The sequence below is a fragment of the Sus scrofa genome, chromosome 1, assembly GCF_054392235.1.
Source record: "Sus scrofa isolate SSC_HxYL_T2T_F1_AM1 chromosome 1, Sscrofa_HxYL_maternal_Yorkshire_Landrace_v2.0, whole genome shotgun sequence".
Lineage (NCBI taxonomy): Eukaryota > Metazoa > Chordata > Mammalia > Artiodactyla > Suidae > Sus > Sus scrofa.
Window position 1 is genome coordinate 40,683,079 of NC_139383.1, and position 14,231 is coordinate 40,697,309.

Here is a 14,231-nt window from a genome sequence, read left to right on the forward strand (position 1 = left end):
GCCTATATTCAACCTGCGAAAAGGACATTTTCCTCAACCTCTGCCCCCTCTATGCCTCCTGTCTGAAATAAGGGGAGGAAAAAGGGAAGTCACAACCCAGGAACTCAAGCCCACTAAAAGACTGAGATTTAATCATAAGATTATAGAATCTTTCCCCTCCAATATCTTACCACAATGCCAATAAGTTTCCAATGTAATAGCAGTGGACTACAGGTTAAAGGGCTACAAGATTCAGATTCTATCTAACAAGAGTTCTTAAGGAAGCCCCAAATCAACAGGAAACAAAATCAGGGACACTATAGGAAATTGAAGCTTCTGATATCTACAGCTAAAACAAACAATACAGGCAACACAACTCAGAAGATTAACATAAAACTTTGCACTAAAAATCTGTTTGCTTTAATCCTTATTATACAATACATAATAGCTTTCAGAAATGAATTATTAGGCATGCTAAAAGACAAGAAAAAACAGAGCAAGTCTCAGAACCAGACCTACATTTGGCATAAACTTGAAATTATCAGGCATGAATTTTAAAATAACTATGGTTATTATGTTAAAAAGCTCTAATGGAAAAAGTAGAGAACCTGGAAGAACAGCTTGATGATGTGAACAAGAGATAGAAATTCTAAGAAAGAGAAAAAAAGGAAATTCTAAAAGTCAAAAACACTGTAATGTAAGCGAAGAATGAAGATGAACTCATCAATACACTAGATATGATTGATAAAAGAATCAGTGTACTTAAAGATAAATCAATAGACATTTCCCAGACTAAAATGCAAAGAGAAAAGGAATTAAAAATATGAGAATACTGAAGGTCAGTATGACAACTCCAAAGAATGTCATATATGCATTATTAGAACACTAGAGAAGAAAGAACATAAGAAACATTTGAAGTAATAATAATGGTGAGAACTTTCCCAAGTAATGACAGATACCAAACCACAGATCCAAGAAGCTCAAAGAACAGAAGCAGGATAATTACAAATAATATATATACCTAAGCAGATCATGTTCAAACTGCAGAAAACCAAAGACAAAGAGAAAAAAATCTTAGAAGGGAAAATGAAGGAGTAAGGATAATTCTCAGGCATCTGCTATGGGTGGCATCTATACTATAAGGAAGACAGGCTGGAAAGCTTTCCATCTTGATTTCAACTTTAAATTATTTCTTATGTAACCATAATATCCACAGCACCTAGCAGTACCCAGGCCAAGACCTCTTCACTTGAGACCTGGATTCCTACACCAGTGTTGTAAGTAACACCTCTAGATTCATTTTCTCCATTCCCTTCTATTATCTATCTTGACTGCTGCCTTATACTATTTTTTTAAAATAGTATTATTCTAAGTTCAACTTTTTCCCAATACTGCTAATTTCTTTACTTTATTGGGTACTTAAAAATGTTTAAATAATAAAGTGAAGTGGTATAATTTCAAAAAAAAAAAAAAAGTAAAAGAGCTGAAAACAGTGTAAGGAAAACAAAATCATCCATAATCTTCTAGTTCAGAGTTAATAACAGCTGGTAAAAATTGGTGTCATTTTCCTGTATTTTTCTTTATCTAAATAGCTATCCACACGTGCTGTTCTTTCCTCCATTTTGTGTGCTTTCAGGAACAAGACTTAAGCATGGTGATGAGAACTAAAAAGAGCCATAACCTTGACACATAAAGCAGGGCATCTCTGTGGCTGCTATGTGTATATATCAGCAAGAGTAACCCAGCAACAGTACACAAACACTGTCCATAGAGCTGTGCAGGCTGAGTCTTTAGCATCAACATCATCTGCCAGGGAGAAGCAATGGCAGAAGAGGGCTAATCAGGCAGATAGTTCTCTCTCTGTATAGTGTTGGAATCAGGACAAATCCTCACACTCACTTCCTGTGGACTGGGTTTAAGTTCTGAGGGTTCAGGGGTAATTTTATTTGAGAGGAGAGAATGGCTGAAAGAGCAATAAATGTTGCTGTTGTTGTTTTCTAAAAAAGTGTAAGGAAAGGTGATTGATAGGGAGAGGGGTTGGAGATGACCATGTTATAACCATATCTGTTTCCTGAACTTTGAAACAGGTCATGCTAGGCTGTAGTCTGTTCAAGCTCTTCATTCTACTGAAGCTCAGAGGAGCAGGAGCTGTAAGGATCTCTGTAGGATGTATTCCTAAAAGCCAAATGACCCCTCCTTCAACGCTCAAGCCAAGTTCATTGTCATCTTGTTCTATCTTAAAAACAGAACATATTTCTTACTGCTTTGCCAAGCAAGATCTAGCTTATAAACTAATGAAAATCAGGAAACTTCCTCTTTTTCTTCAAACACATATATCTTCATTCATCTGAGCTATGTTTTTCTGACTTTTGGGATTACAAAAGAAAACACATAGCCCTTCATTAAGCAGACTCAGCAAATAGCACTTCAGTTTCGTAACAAAGCCAGTATTATGGCAGAGAAGTCATGATGTACAATACTGCCCAATTAATTTCAACAGGTGCAATAATAAAAGATTTCTTTCATGATGCTGGTTGACAAATATTTAAAGGTATTTACCTGACTTGCAGTGAACACATTTCTATTCCAAGACCATAAAAAAAATAAATCGAATTTTAAAAAAATCTTAAAACTGTCTGTATGGTTACCAAAGAAGGTTAGAAGACTTCAATAAAGCCTGTTGTTTTTGACTGAATTCTCACAATTGCCTTTTTTTGTAAGCTGTCATAGTTTAACTTCCTTGACCCCTGAAGCTATCACAGAAAAGAGTTGAAATTTCTTATGAAAAAAGTTTCACACAACTAAGATTTTCATGGTGTATCTAGTTGAACATTAAAAAAAAAAAATGTTCTTAATTAGCTACAATTCTGTATGGGAAAAACAACCACTATGATTACTCAGGGAACAGATAAGCCTCCCCATGTTCCTTCTAAATAACAACATTGCATAAGATAAAAAGAAGAAAACATCTATTTTATTTTGAAGTAATCACCAAAAGAGCTTGCCTGATGCGATTATAAAAAAGTCCAATGTGGGCTCAGAGTTAAGTTACTTTTTTATGTTGAAAGTGCCACTGCAAGGGAGGGAATGGAAAAAAGGCAGTCCTTTTACAACTTTTTCAAGATTGCAAGGCAGTGCTGCGAACATCAGAGGCTACATTCAGCTCCTTGGCTAGGACAAAGGCAAGGCCAGAACCAAGTGGATGCAGAATGAATAAAGAAAATGCCTGGTATTCAAGGGCCAACTCTCAGCTGGGCTTCAGGATTGCCATTTCAGTTTTCAAGGGTAGAGAAATCTACCTATGTTTGCGAAAATTTGTGTATTTCTACTGTGAGTGGAAAATGGCTTCGTCCTTTGCTTATTTGGTCTCTGATCTTCAATTTCTCCATCTGGAAGGAGGAAAAAGCAGATAGAGAAAAACTACCATGGGGCAAGTTTTTATTTTGTTTTCTCTCTCTTTTTTAAAAATTTGTATTGGACTAGAGGTCAAAACTGATTTGGACTGAAAAGTACTGGCATGGCAGAAAAAGTCTCCATTGAAGGAAGTCGTGATGGATGTCCTCCTGATTTTGTTCACACTGTTGTCCACAAACCTCTTGTTCAAATTCCTGCCCAAGTCTGGCTCTGCCGGGAGACTTTCCCAGACAACCTCACCCCAAAGTGATCTTCTGAATCATATCACTTACCACTGACAATGCCTATTTGTCATTAAATGCTTATGGTCTTGAATTAGCTCTGGGGGATGTTGTTTGACATGACTGAAACTTTCTAGTGAAGAATTTCAGCAGAAAAGTGAAACCATGTATCTGCTACTCAAAGAAAAGTTCAGTCCAGAGATATAAAGGTGGAAATCATAAAAAAAAAAAAAAGTGGTGATTGAAACCAGAAAAATTAATGAGAGTACATAAACAAAGAAATGCAAAGCAAGAAAGAAGAGAATTTGAAGAGGGTTCTGAAGAAGGCCACTACTTAAGAAGAATAGAATAGAAAAATTAGTGAAAGAGGAATTTGCAGGGTCAGAAAAGCAGAAAGAATGTTGCTTTTTGTAATCTTTTACAGAAGAAGAAATTGTGTAATTGGTGATTTCAGCATTTTCCAGAACATTTACCACAATTCTTTGCACATAGTATATGCCCTAAATATTTACTTGGTGCACAAGACATGAGGAATAAATTCACATAAATATTTTTATTATTTTTCTTTTGATTGTTATGTTCTTAGCAATCACCCCCGTGCCACTCCTATTCCTTTTTTTTTAATTCCATCTTTTCTGAGAAGTCACTGCGGGGTTTCTGTTATTGGCAGACTCTAACCTCTAGGGGGAGCTCAAGGAGAGGAGGACTGAATAAGGGTCACGTCTAAGGCTACATTGGGTCATGGTAGTAGTAGACTGAGTTTTTGGTGAATTAGCAGGGAATTAGAAGGAATTAGCCTCCACTAGGCTGAATCGTTAATTCTTTTGAAATCTCGCCTTTTTAAAAATTTCACATGACAGAGAGCAGATCCAGGCTTGACTCTTACTTGGAAAAACTGCCCTAACCTGAAAAAACTGTAGGGTAGAATTCAAGGTTTAAAAATAATGGCCAAAAGACTGCATTTCACTCAAGGTAAGTGACTCTGAATGTCTATTTGTGTGAATGTATATGTGTGTGCATGTGTGTTTTCGAGAATTTGAACTTTGAAACGGGAACAAACTTACCACTCCCTCAAGTTTTTACAACTCCATTCATCTTCTATCTGGCCTTCATCACAGATTTTTGTTATATTTTTTGTCTCTATAGGCAATTGAGTTTGCAAATATTGTTTAAGTTTGGAAAAGTACGTTTTTACAATTTGCCCTCTCAGAGCCTTTATGGTTCAATATCTCAGAGTTCCTCTTGTGGCGTAGCAGAAATGAATCCCACCAGGAACCATGAGGTTGCAGGTTCCATCCCTGGCCTGGAGGAGTGGGTTAAAGATCTGGTGTTGCCATGAGCTATACTGTAGGTAGCAGATGAGGCTCAGATCTGGCATTGCTGTGGCTGTGGCTTAGGCTAGCAGCTGTAGCTCTGATTAGACCCCCTAGCCTGGGAGCCTCCATATGCTGCGGGTGCAGCCCTAAAAAGACAAAACACAAAAATAAATAAATAAATAAATAAATGTTCGATATCTCATACATTCCTACATTTCTCATCAGGAAAAACAACAACAACAAAAACAATTTCCTTTCTCGGAAGATGTGTTTTGCTCCATGTAGGGGAGTTTAGCAGGATAGATAGTGAGAGCTAAAATATTGCCTGCCATGACAGTAAACAAAGGATGTTGCAGCCACCAAGCCATCACATTGCAGCCAACTGGACAGCGAGCCCTGAGGAAACTCAGGATGGAGACAAATGGGCTGCTCACTGCGAAGCCCATCTAAGCAGTCAGCAGCTTCAGCTACCCCCTATGGTGCCCCCTGAGAAAACAGAGTATTGGCTCCAGATAGCTGAGGTGAATATCAAAGGGGTGATTTCAGTGAGCTCAAACTCTTGCATCTTCCCATTCACAGAAAAGCACTAAATTCCTTAATGTAAAATGTATGGTTTTTTTTTTTTTCTTTTACTTTTTAGCCACATATGGAAGTTTCAGGCTAGGGGTGAAATTGAAGCTGCAGCTGCTGGCCTACACCACAGCCACAGTAACAAGGTATCTGTCTGCGTCTGCAAAACACACCACAGCTCACAACAATGAAGGATCCTTAAGCCACTGAGCTGGCCAGGGATCTAACCTGTATCCTCATGGATATTAGTCAGGTTCATTCCTGCTGAGACCCACAAGGGACACTCCTGAGTTCCTTTAATTGTTAATAATCCTTTGATGTTCTGACTGCTTGGTCTTTTGTTGAAAACTCCTATACATCCTAGCTCCCCATCATTGCCTCTCTGGAAAAGTTTTCAGTGTTGTTCGAGCTGTTGTGTCCTGGGCTTGAAGTCCTCAGAAAATCATCGGAGTAAAACATAACCCTCAAATTTTAGGTAGTGCTTTTTTTTTTTTTTTTTTTCTTTCAGTCAATGGTACGTAATCCTTTGCACAAACCACAGAATTTGCCAGTCTGTCCTAGCTCTTTTGCTTTTGGGTTCAGTGTTTCCACTTGAACTGAGTTGAAATGATGGGAGCATCCCTCTTAAAGGGAACAAGGGTGGATCCTTCTTACGGATTGTGAATCATTGTTTCCTTATTGTCACTGAAAAATGTAATAGAGAAGACAAGATCTGAAGACAAAGTGTTCAGTATTACATGTTAGTCAAACCTTGTTTTTTTTTTACACTTGGAAAGAAAAGAAAGGATGCTGAAGTGAAAGCCTCCCTCTGTAGCTCTGTGATCACAGCCAAGGCAGGAGACTTCCCCAACCCAGAGGAGCATTCCAAAGCAGAAAGGATTAGGCAACCTCCACAAAGCAGGCACGCCGCCATTGGTCTGGGTTTCCCAGTGTAAAAAGCTCTTCTTCTGTTCTAAAAGGACAAACAGTTCAAGTCTCACCACGGGTAACTGGGAAAGTAGGGTAAAAAAGGATCTTCCAAACAGTAAACTGCCTATTTGTTTGATGATTATTTTGCAAGCCCAGTAAACAGATCTGTTTAAATCATCCATCCAGTCAAAAAAAAAAAAAAAAAAAAATCCGCCAATTACTTACCACATGGTGAGGGCTCTGCACCTGCACAGAGGTGTAAGACAAGATCCCCACCCCAGAGAGCTGATAGTCTAGCACTGCTGGCAAATATGAGTGAATTTCTCATTTCCACCATGACCCACAGTAATATTTTATGTTGAATCCATTTTCTTGAGAGCATTGTGAATCCATTGATCATAATCTCTACAATAAGAACAAGTAGCTAATATTAGTTCCCAGGTATGAGGCATTCTAGACATATTTTAAAATGTTGATTTTTTCAGCACCCCATGGCAAAGATTTTAAATGGATTTGATCAAAAGTCAAAAGGAGCCCTTTCACATGCTCTTGCTGAGAAACTTGGCATTGGGACTGTACCTAATTGAGAGACTCTGTTGGCTGAAGTGTGTTGGCTCCAAGCCCAATCACAGGACCCCTTGGAACAATGAGTAAGGCCATTAGTGTGCATGCCTAATCCCTAGTGACCTTGTGAAAGTCTCCCTCTTTCTTGGGATTTGCAGGTCCCATGGTTCCGTAGCATGGGAGAGTGACACGTTAATCCTGTTCTCTTTTCTCTCTCATCCTTACAGATTGCTACAGGCCATGGACTGTCCTATAAGTGGAGACTGAGTCATTTTTTTTTAACAACTTGACAGTGAAGCTTACATCAGAGTATGTTAAAATTATAAGTGCTATTAACTTTGAACAGCAATCTGACTATAAATTTTCTTTTGGCCTATGTAATAACTCTCCTCCTTTTTTAAAGACACCCTTATTAAGACATACCCCAAATGTAGCTAGTTTAAATACTACCCATTAAATTTTTTCTTTAATCTTTATTCCTTTTTCTTAGAATCTTACTACATATTGGATTTGTACTTTTTTTTTAGTATCTTTAGAGTGACTGACCAAATGCAGTAACTAGCTGTCTTAAATACACCTAGAGTATTACTTAATACCTCAGAAATTCCCTCTATAGTTTTGTATTTAAAAAAGCAGAACAGGGGAGTTCCCATTGTGGCACAGTGGAAACTAACCCAACTGCTGTCCATGAGGACATGGGTTCCATCCCTGGCCTTGTTCAGTGGGTTAAGGATCTGGCATTGCCATGAGCTGTGGTGTAGGTCGCAGACGTGATTTGGATCCTGTGTTGCTGTGACTGTGGCCAGTAGCTGTAGCTACAAGTCCACCCCAGCCTGGAAACTTCCATATCCTACAGGTGAGGCCCTAAAAAGAAAAAAAAAAAAAAAAAAAAGCACCACAAAACCAAGAAAGCTACCTTTGAAAGCAACAACGCTTTTTTTTCTTTAGGTAAAAGTTAAACCAAGGCAAGTGCAAATTATCTGAACTCCATTCTCCATTATTATGAATTGGCTTTGACAACTCCTTCTTGCCAAATTTATTGTTCCTGGTTGTGTGGGAGATGTTTCTATAAAATAATTTGGAAGGAGCAGTGGAAACATTTCTCTATAAAATAAAGATATATAGTTGTCTAAGATCATTAGCAGATGGGTTATAATAAATTTGTAGTTTCAAAGTGATGGAAGCAGACTTTAAAAGGGGGTGCCCAAGAGGTTTTGGTTTTTTTTTTAATGAGAAAATCCTCTCCCTGAAGCCTGATTGGTGTTAGAGAAGTTTGACAAACTCTTCCTTCTGAGCACTGATTCCCAGAGAGCTGAGTAAGGCCACTGGAGAATGACCACTGGCACAGAGATCTACCATCATCAACTTTTAGATCTTTCCATGAACTGTCATGAATTACACCTGTTTAAAACTTGTGAGGAAGAGACCCCCATATAGGATTAAGTGGGAAGCATGGGTTTTGTCCAAGAAGAAAGCAAAATGAGCATTATCTTGGGCTTTTATTCAAGTAGAATTAACATTACTTGTTTCAGTGAACATTTATATGTGTGTTTTAAAGACATATGTTTTAAAAATTATTTAATTAAAACAAATGCAGAAATGGCAAGTGTTTTCTTATCCTGAAAAAAATTTTTTCCTGTGACATTCAAAAGCCATTGTTTCATAAAAAGGTATACACTTACTTCACCCACATACTCCCTGTATTCCCCTCCCCCACAAATCATAGCCCAACTTGCTCCCCACCATCCCCACCAGTAGAGGGTTAAATCTGGACTAAATGAGGGTCAAAAAAACGGGGACATCATTAGAAAGACTTCGTATAACTAACTAGGTTCAAAAGCCTACCTCTGTAATCAATTTTCTATGGCATATATAAATCAGTCTTCTGTTGTTGTGATTAAAATGAAATTTTGCTCTTTTTTGGGTGCAGAATTTTAAAAGACATACAAGTCTGTTAGAAAAAATTGAATAAAAATCAGTAAAGAAAATTGAGTTTCTTTACTGAAAAGTACATAAAAGAAACTCATTCAACGTTTATTGAAGTTCAAAACCAAAAAGCTAAATAATAGTATAAATGTTTTATCATTTGGGGCACTTAGGTAACTAATCAGGAGGAACTGAGTACAAAAAGAATATATAGAAGCAAAATATTTATTGATGGTTGTTGCATATTAACTCATCAGATGCTTATAGATATGGTAAAAACTAGGAAAATGTTCAAATAGCCAATGGATTTAATATGTAAAAGAACTTGCTTCTTTTAAGGAACTCTTTTTGCATTTCTTTTTTTTTCTTTTCTAATTGTACGAATTCATCAATTACCCTTCCAAGAGTTAAACTATTCTATCAGACAAGAAAATAATAAGGCTATTTCTTATTTACAAGTAGATAGTCAAAGAAATTCCTTTATAAAGATTGTATCATGACTTTTTTTCACATCTTTAGACACAGATGTGTACTCTCTGTGGACAAAAACCAGGCAGCCTGTTTCTGAGCACCTTTTATCGGTTCTGACACATCATTGCTCCTGTTTCTTCAGGAGGACCACAGGATGTAAACGAATAGTGCCCTACCTCACTATAATTAGTGTCCTTATCTTATAAAGGTGCCAGGGTTCCTCTGTGCTTTATCTGAACTCACAGCCTATTTATTGGAGGGGAGGCAGAGGAACTGTCATCAAGTCCTGCTTAGTGGTTGCTGCCACCATGTACTATTTCAGAGATTTTAACTCACTCCTAACTCAAGGTGGCAACAATGGAAACCACTGCTTTGGATTTTGAGTTACAACAAATGAAAAATGTTGTTAAATATATAAGAACTTCTGAAATGGTGTTTTTTTTTTTTTTTTTTTTTTTTTTTTCCCACTGAGGCCATGAAAAGTACATCAGAAAACACATCCTTTGGAAAAATCTAAATAAGTATTTAATACTAAGTAAAATCTAAATAAGCATTTTGATAACCTATCTGAAGAAGCTATATCTTATTTTATTGTACCATAGCAATTCAGCTTTTAGTTTGGGGCTTCCCATTTCTGTAGCATGATTTTTACCATCACTCTTCACCATAAAATTTCTTCTTAATTTTTACTCCCCTCAATTTTTAACTTCTCTGATTCATATTCATTTAGTATATTCCTAAATCTTTAAGCTCGAACTTCTGGATGCACATTGTCTTCTCCTGGTGATAACAACACAGTGTTTCCTTATAGAGGTTAGACCTCTGCTCTGTAGTGGTTAGACCTCTGCTGACCACTACAATAGCCACCAGCCACATCTGCCTATTGAGCCCTTGAAATGTGACTACTCCATTTTAAAATGTTCTCTAACTGTAAAACAAACCCTGGATTTCAAATGATTTGTATGAAAAAAGAATGTAAACTATCTTAATCATTTTAATATCAATTATGCATTGAAATGAAAATATGGTGGCTATATTAACTTAAATGGTTTATCTTAGATTATTTTTATCTGATTTTCACTTTTTTAAGAAGGTCAGTAGAAAATATTAAGTAATCTACATGGCCGACATCACCTTTCTAGTGGACAGCATGGCTTGGAATGTGAATCTCTGCGTACTATAGCCCTGTGATTTCATATATTCCTTCCTTATTCTGAAGCCTTTTGATACATCTCCTTTTTCACTGACTTCCTCACCTCTACAGTCTGCTCTTTCACATGTCCACACTGCAGGATCTGGGAACCCTCTTAAACTTAACATTCTTGTATTCAATAGCCATGCATTGAATGATTGTTTGGTGTCAGGTATTTTATCAGGAACTGTAGGCATATTTGGGAACAGGGCATGTTCTGGGAAATACACAAGGTGCACCCAAGTGCCTCGAGATAAGGGTGCAAGGAGGAAAATAATGAGATACAAGGCACTCAAGGCAAAGGAGCCCCATCATTGAAGCACCTTCTGTGCCATGTGATGGAGTTCAGCTTTTACACAGAAGGTGGTGGGTGGTGACTGAGGAATTTGGAATAACAGAGTGCCAATAATCAGGCTTACTTTCTTAGAAAGATTAGATTACAGCAGGATCAGAAAAGAATTAAACAGCCATCATAACAATTAATAAAAAGTTCTGAAGGTTTGAACTGAAGCTGTGGCAATGAGGATAATTGATTCAGATTTGAAAGCCATACAAAATGTAGAGTTTGTAGAATATGCTAACTATTTAGATATGGATACAAGGGAATGAGATTGGTCAAGCTTGAGAACTTGCCTAAAAATTCTGGTTTGGGAGGTAATGGTGACTTTTACCACAACTCAGAATGTGGAAATTGTAGAAACTGACAAATGTCGAGTCTAATTCCTTGCATCTGGGATTCTTAGAAGATACCCAGGTGAAATTATGTTGTGGCTGGTAGGGGTGGAGGAGTTTGGTACACAGGATTAAAATCTGAATTAGATAAGTGGTATCAAAACATGGTAGTTGAAAAATCACCGTGGGATAGAATAGAGAGTAATAACGTAAACTCTGTGAATATTCATATGTGTGTGAAAAACTAAAAGTAAAATATTTAAGGTCCTACATCTAAATATATGTACACAAGAAAAAGTCCATATCCTGAAATGTTAAATGATTGCTTCTGGGACATGGGGTTATGAAAGATTTTTCATTTATTTGTTTGGCTTGACATTATTCTCTAAACTGTCTATAATTGCCATGTATGACTTATGACACTTTTTAAGCATTTTGTTTTAATGACAAAAGAAATAAGATTAGTATATTAAAGTCGGGCATCTTTAGACAGTACTCATATGCTTAGAGCAAAAAGAAAACATTTTCCTTCAGCCACTTCCAATAGCACACGCATCACAGAATTGGTATTAAAAGTTTAGATTGTATTCTTCCTGCACTCTTCCAAGTCACTAACAAATATATGAAAGGCAGAGAAAGAATTTTGGCTCATGTATTGTATTTTGATTGATAAATAGATCCCAAGTCCTCCCCTCTCCTTTATCTGTATTCTCTACTAGATGATTGTTCCTTGTCTACTATTTTTTATTATTATTATTATTATTATTATTATTATTATTATTATTTTAGGGCCACCCCTGTGACATATGGAAGTTCCCAGGCTAAGGGATGATTTGGAGCCCCAGCCACAGGCCTGCACCACAGCCATAGCAATGCTAGATCCGAGCTGCATCTGCAAACTACTCTGCAGCTTGCAGCAAGCCTGGATTCTTAACCCACTGAGTGAGCCAGGGATCAAACCCCCATCCTCATGAATATTAGTAGGGTTTTTAAATTGCTGAGCCACAATGGGAACTCCAGTCCACTGGTTTTAAATGCTGGTCTATATGGCCGGTGACACTGAATTTTAAATGCCCAAGCCATGAACTTTTACCCAGAGCTCCATAATCACTTACAGTATTTGTCTATTCGATATTGACAGTTGGCATGGTTCTAAACACTTAGAACTAAATATATCCATAACAGAATCCTTGATGCCTGTTCTTTCCTGTGGCAACAACCCTAAACTGTTCTCCCTGACCTCAGTAAAAGATAATTGTTTTCATTCATCCAGAAGAGAGCCCAAAATCGAGTGTCCTCAATTTCTCAACTTCACACCTAATGCATCAGCAGAACTGATTGCTCTACTTCTAAAATATATTCTATATCCACCCACTTTTTCCCATCTCTACTTCCATCACCCTAGTCCAAACTATCACGTTCACTTGTCTGGATTAGCTCATAGTCTGCTTCTCTTCCACTCATGTTTTTTAGGAAGGAAAATGGTTTCTGTGCAAAGAAATAATTTGTAAAAATGTAATCTTACCCCTTGATTAAAATAACCCAGCTGTTTCCTATTTCTTTTAAAATAAAACCCAGACTCCCTACCATGATCTATAAATCCCTTCGTGGTACATTCCTTGATCTCCATCGTTCTGGCCACATTGGCTTTCCCCCTGTCCCTGAAACAACAGCAATTAATTCTGGCCGCAGGACCTTTGCACTGCTGTTTCTTTTATTTGAAAAGCTCTTTCTCCAAATACAAGTAAGCCTGACTCCTCAACTTCGAGCCTAAACCCGACCTTCTCAGGGAGTTCTTCCTAGTCTTGTGCTCCCTTATTATAGACAAATTTATACATGAAAAGCATCAATTTTAAATTAAGCAACACATGCTATCAAAAAGAATGCTGAGATTGTTTTATACAATCATTACATATCACTTCACCCTCTATAGGGTTTTATCACAAATCAATACTACCAGAAAGTGAATATAGAACAGATATTTATCCACACTACACTTAGAAAAGCAAAGAAAAAAAAGAGAGAGAGAGAGAATCATTTCTTAGTCTATTAACTAATCTGATCGCACTCACAAACCTGGCCCCAATTCCACAAGCCAGCAGCAAGAAAAATGAAAAAAAAAAAAAAGAATTATATTCCACTTTAAAACTGATTAATTCCACCTTTTACATGTATCTCCTCAACTCCTTAATTTCCTCAAGTAGGAGAGAGAAGGGATTTAAATCACCTCAAAGCAGCATGAAAAGGGGAATCTCTGGCCTCATGTTAGTTCTGGAGTAACTTGATCATGTTTAACGAATGAGTATTATAATCCCAGCATGGTTCTAAATTGATTACATGCATTATTTAATATAATCCTTGCAACACAACTATAAGGTAAATTCTTTTATTATCCTGGTTTTACAGTTGAAGAAACTGAGGCAGAAAAAGTCAATAGTATTTTTGCAAAATTATTACATGGCAGAGCCGAGAATTATACCCAGGCAGTCTTCTCTATAACCCATGCCTTTTGCTTCCATCCTGTGCTGACCTGTGGTTGACTCCATCCCATCCTTATGCTATTGGCTGGTGTCTGTTGCTGGCATCTACACCTAAGGAACTTGTGGTTGAGTCTACCTGGCTTGGCCAGACGCTGGGCTGTCGATTCAGCATTCACCCAACATAAGACCTGAGGGAGGTTGAGGAGGAAAAACAAAGCCCTGTCTCAGCCTGCCCATGCCACTCCACCCACTTACCCAGTGGGGGCAAGTTCATACTTTTGTGTGGTCACTCTGTTCAGTGGGTCCTCATGGACTCTTAATGGGGAATGGGGTCAAGGCCTTATGCCCTTCTCTGTTAAGAGCCTATGTCTGACTGTCTCACTCCTCTATTTTTGTCCCATCTTTCCTTTCCCTTTTTCTGCCACTGAGCTACTGGGCCAAGGGGATGGGCTGGCCGCCTACTTTGTAACACAGACTTTCACGACCACATGGTTTCCATCTTCTTAAAGTACCATTT

At 37.6% G+C, this 14,231-nt stretch overlaps 1 long non-coding RNA gene across 3 annotated transcripts in view; it reads left to right on the plus strand.

The window, feature by feature from the left end:
• Positions 1 to 4,379: 4,379 nt before the first annotated feature.
• Positions 4,380 to 14,231, plus strand: part of LOC102158650 (uncharacterized) — a 103,396-nt gene continuing 93,544 nt past the window's right edge. For 2 of the 3 annotated variants that reach the window (XR_014839915.1, XR_014839911.1), the window contains exons 1-2: positions 4,447 to 4,586; positions 7,201 to 7,282. This is a non-coding gene — a long non-coding RNA (uncharacterized LOC102158650). Of the gene's footprint in view, positions 4,587 to 7,200; positions 7,283 to 14,231 lie in introns of all 3 variants that reach the window. The other variant, XR_014839913.1, reaches the window with a different exon arrangement.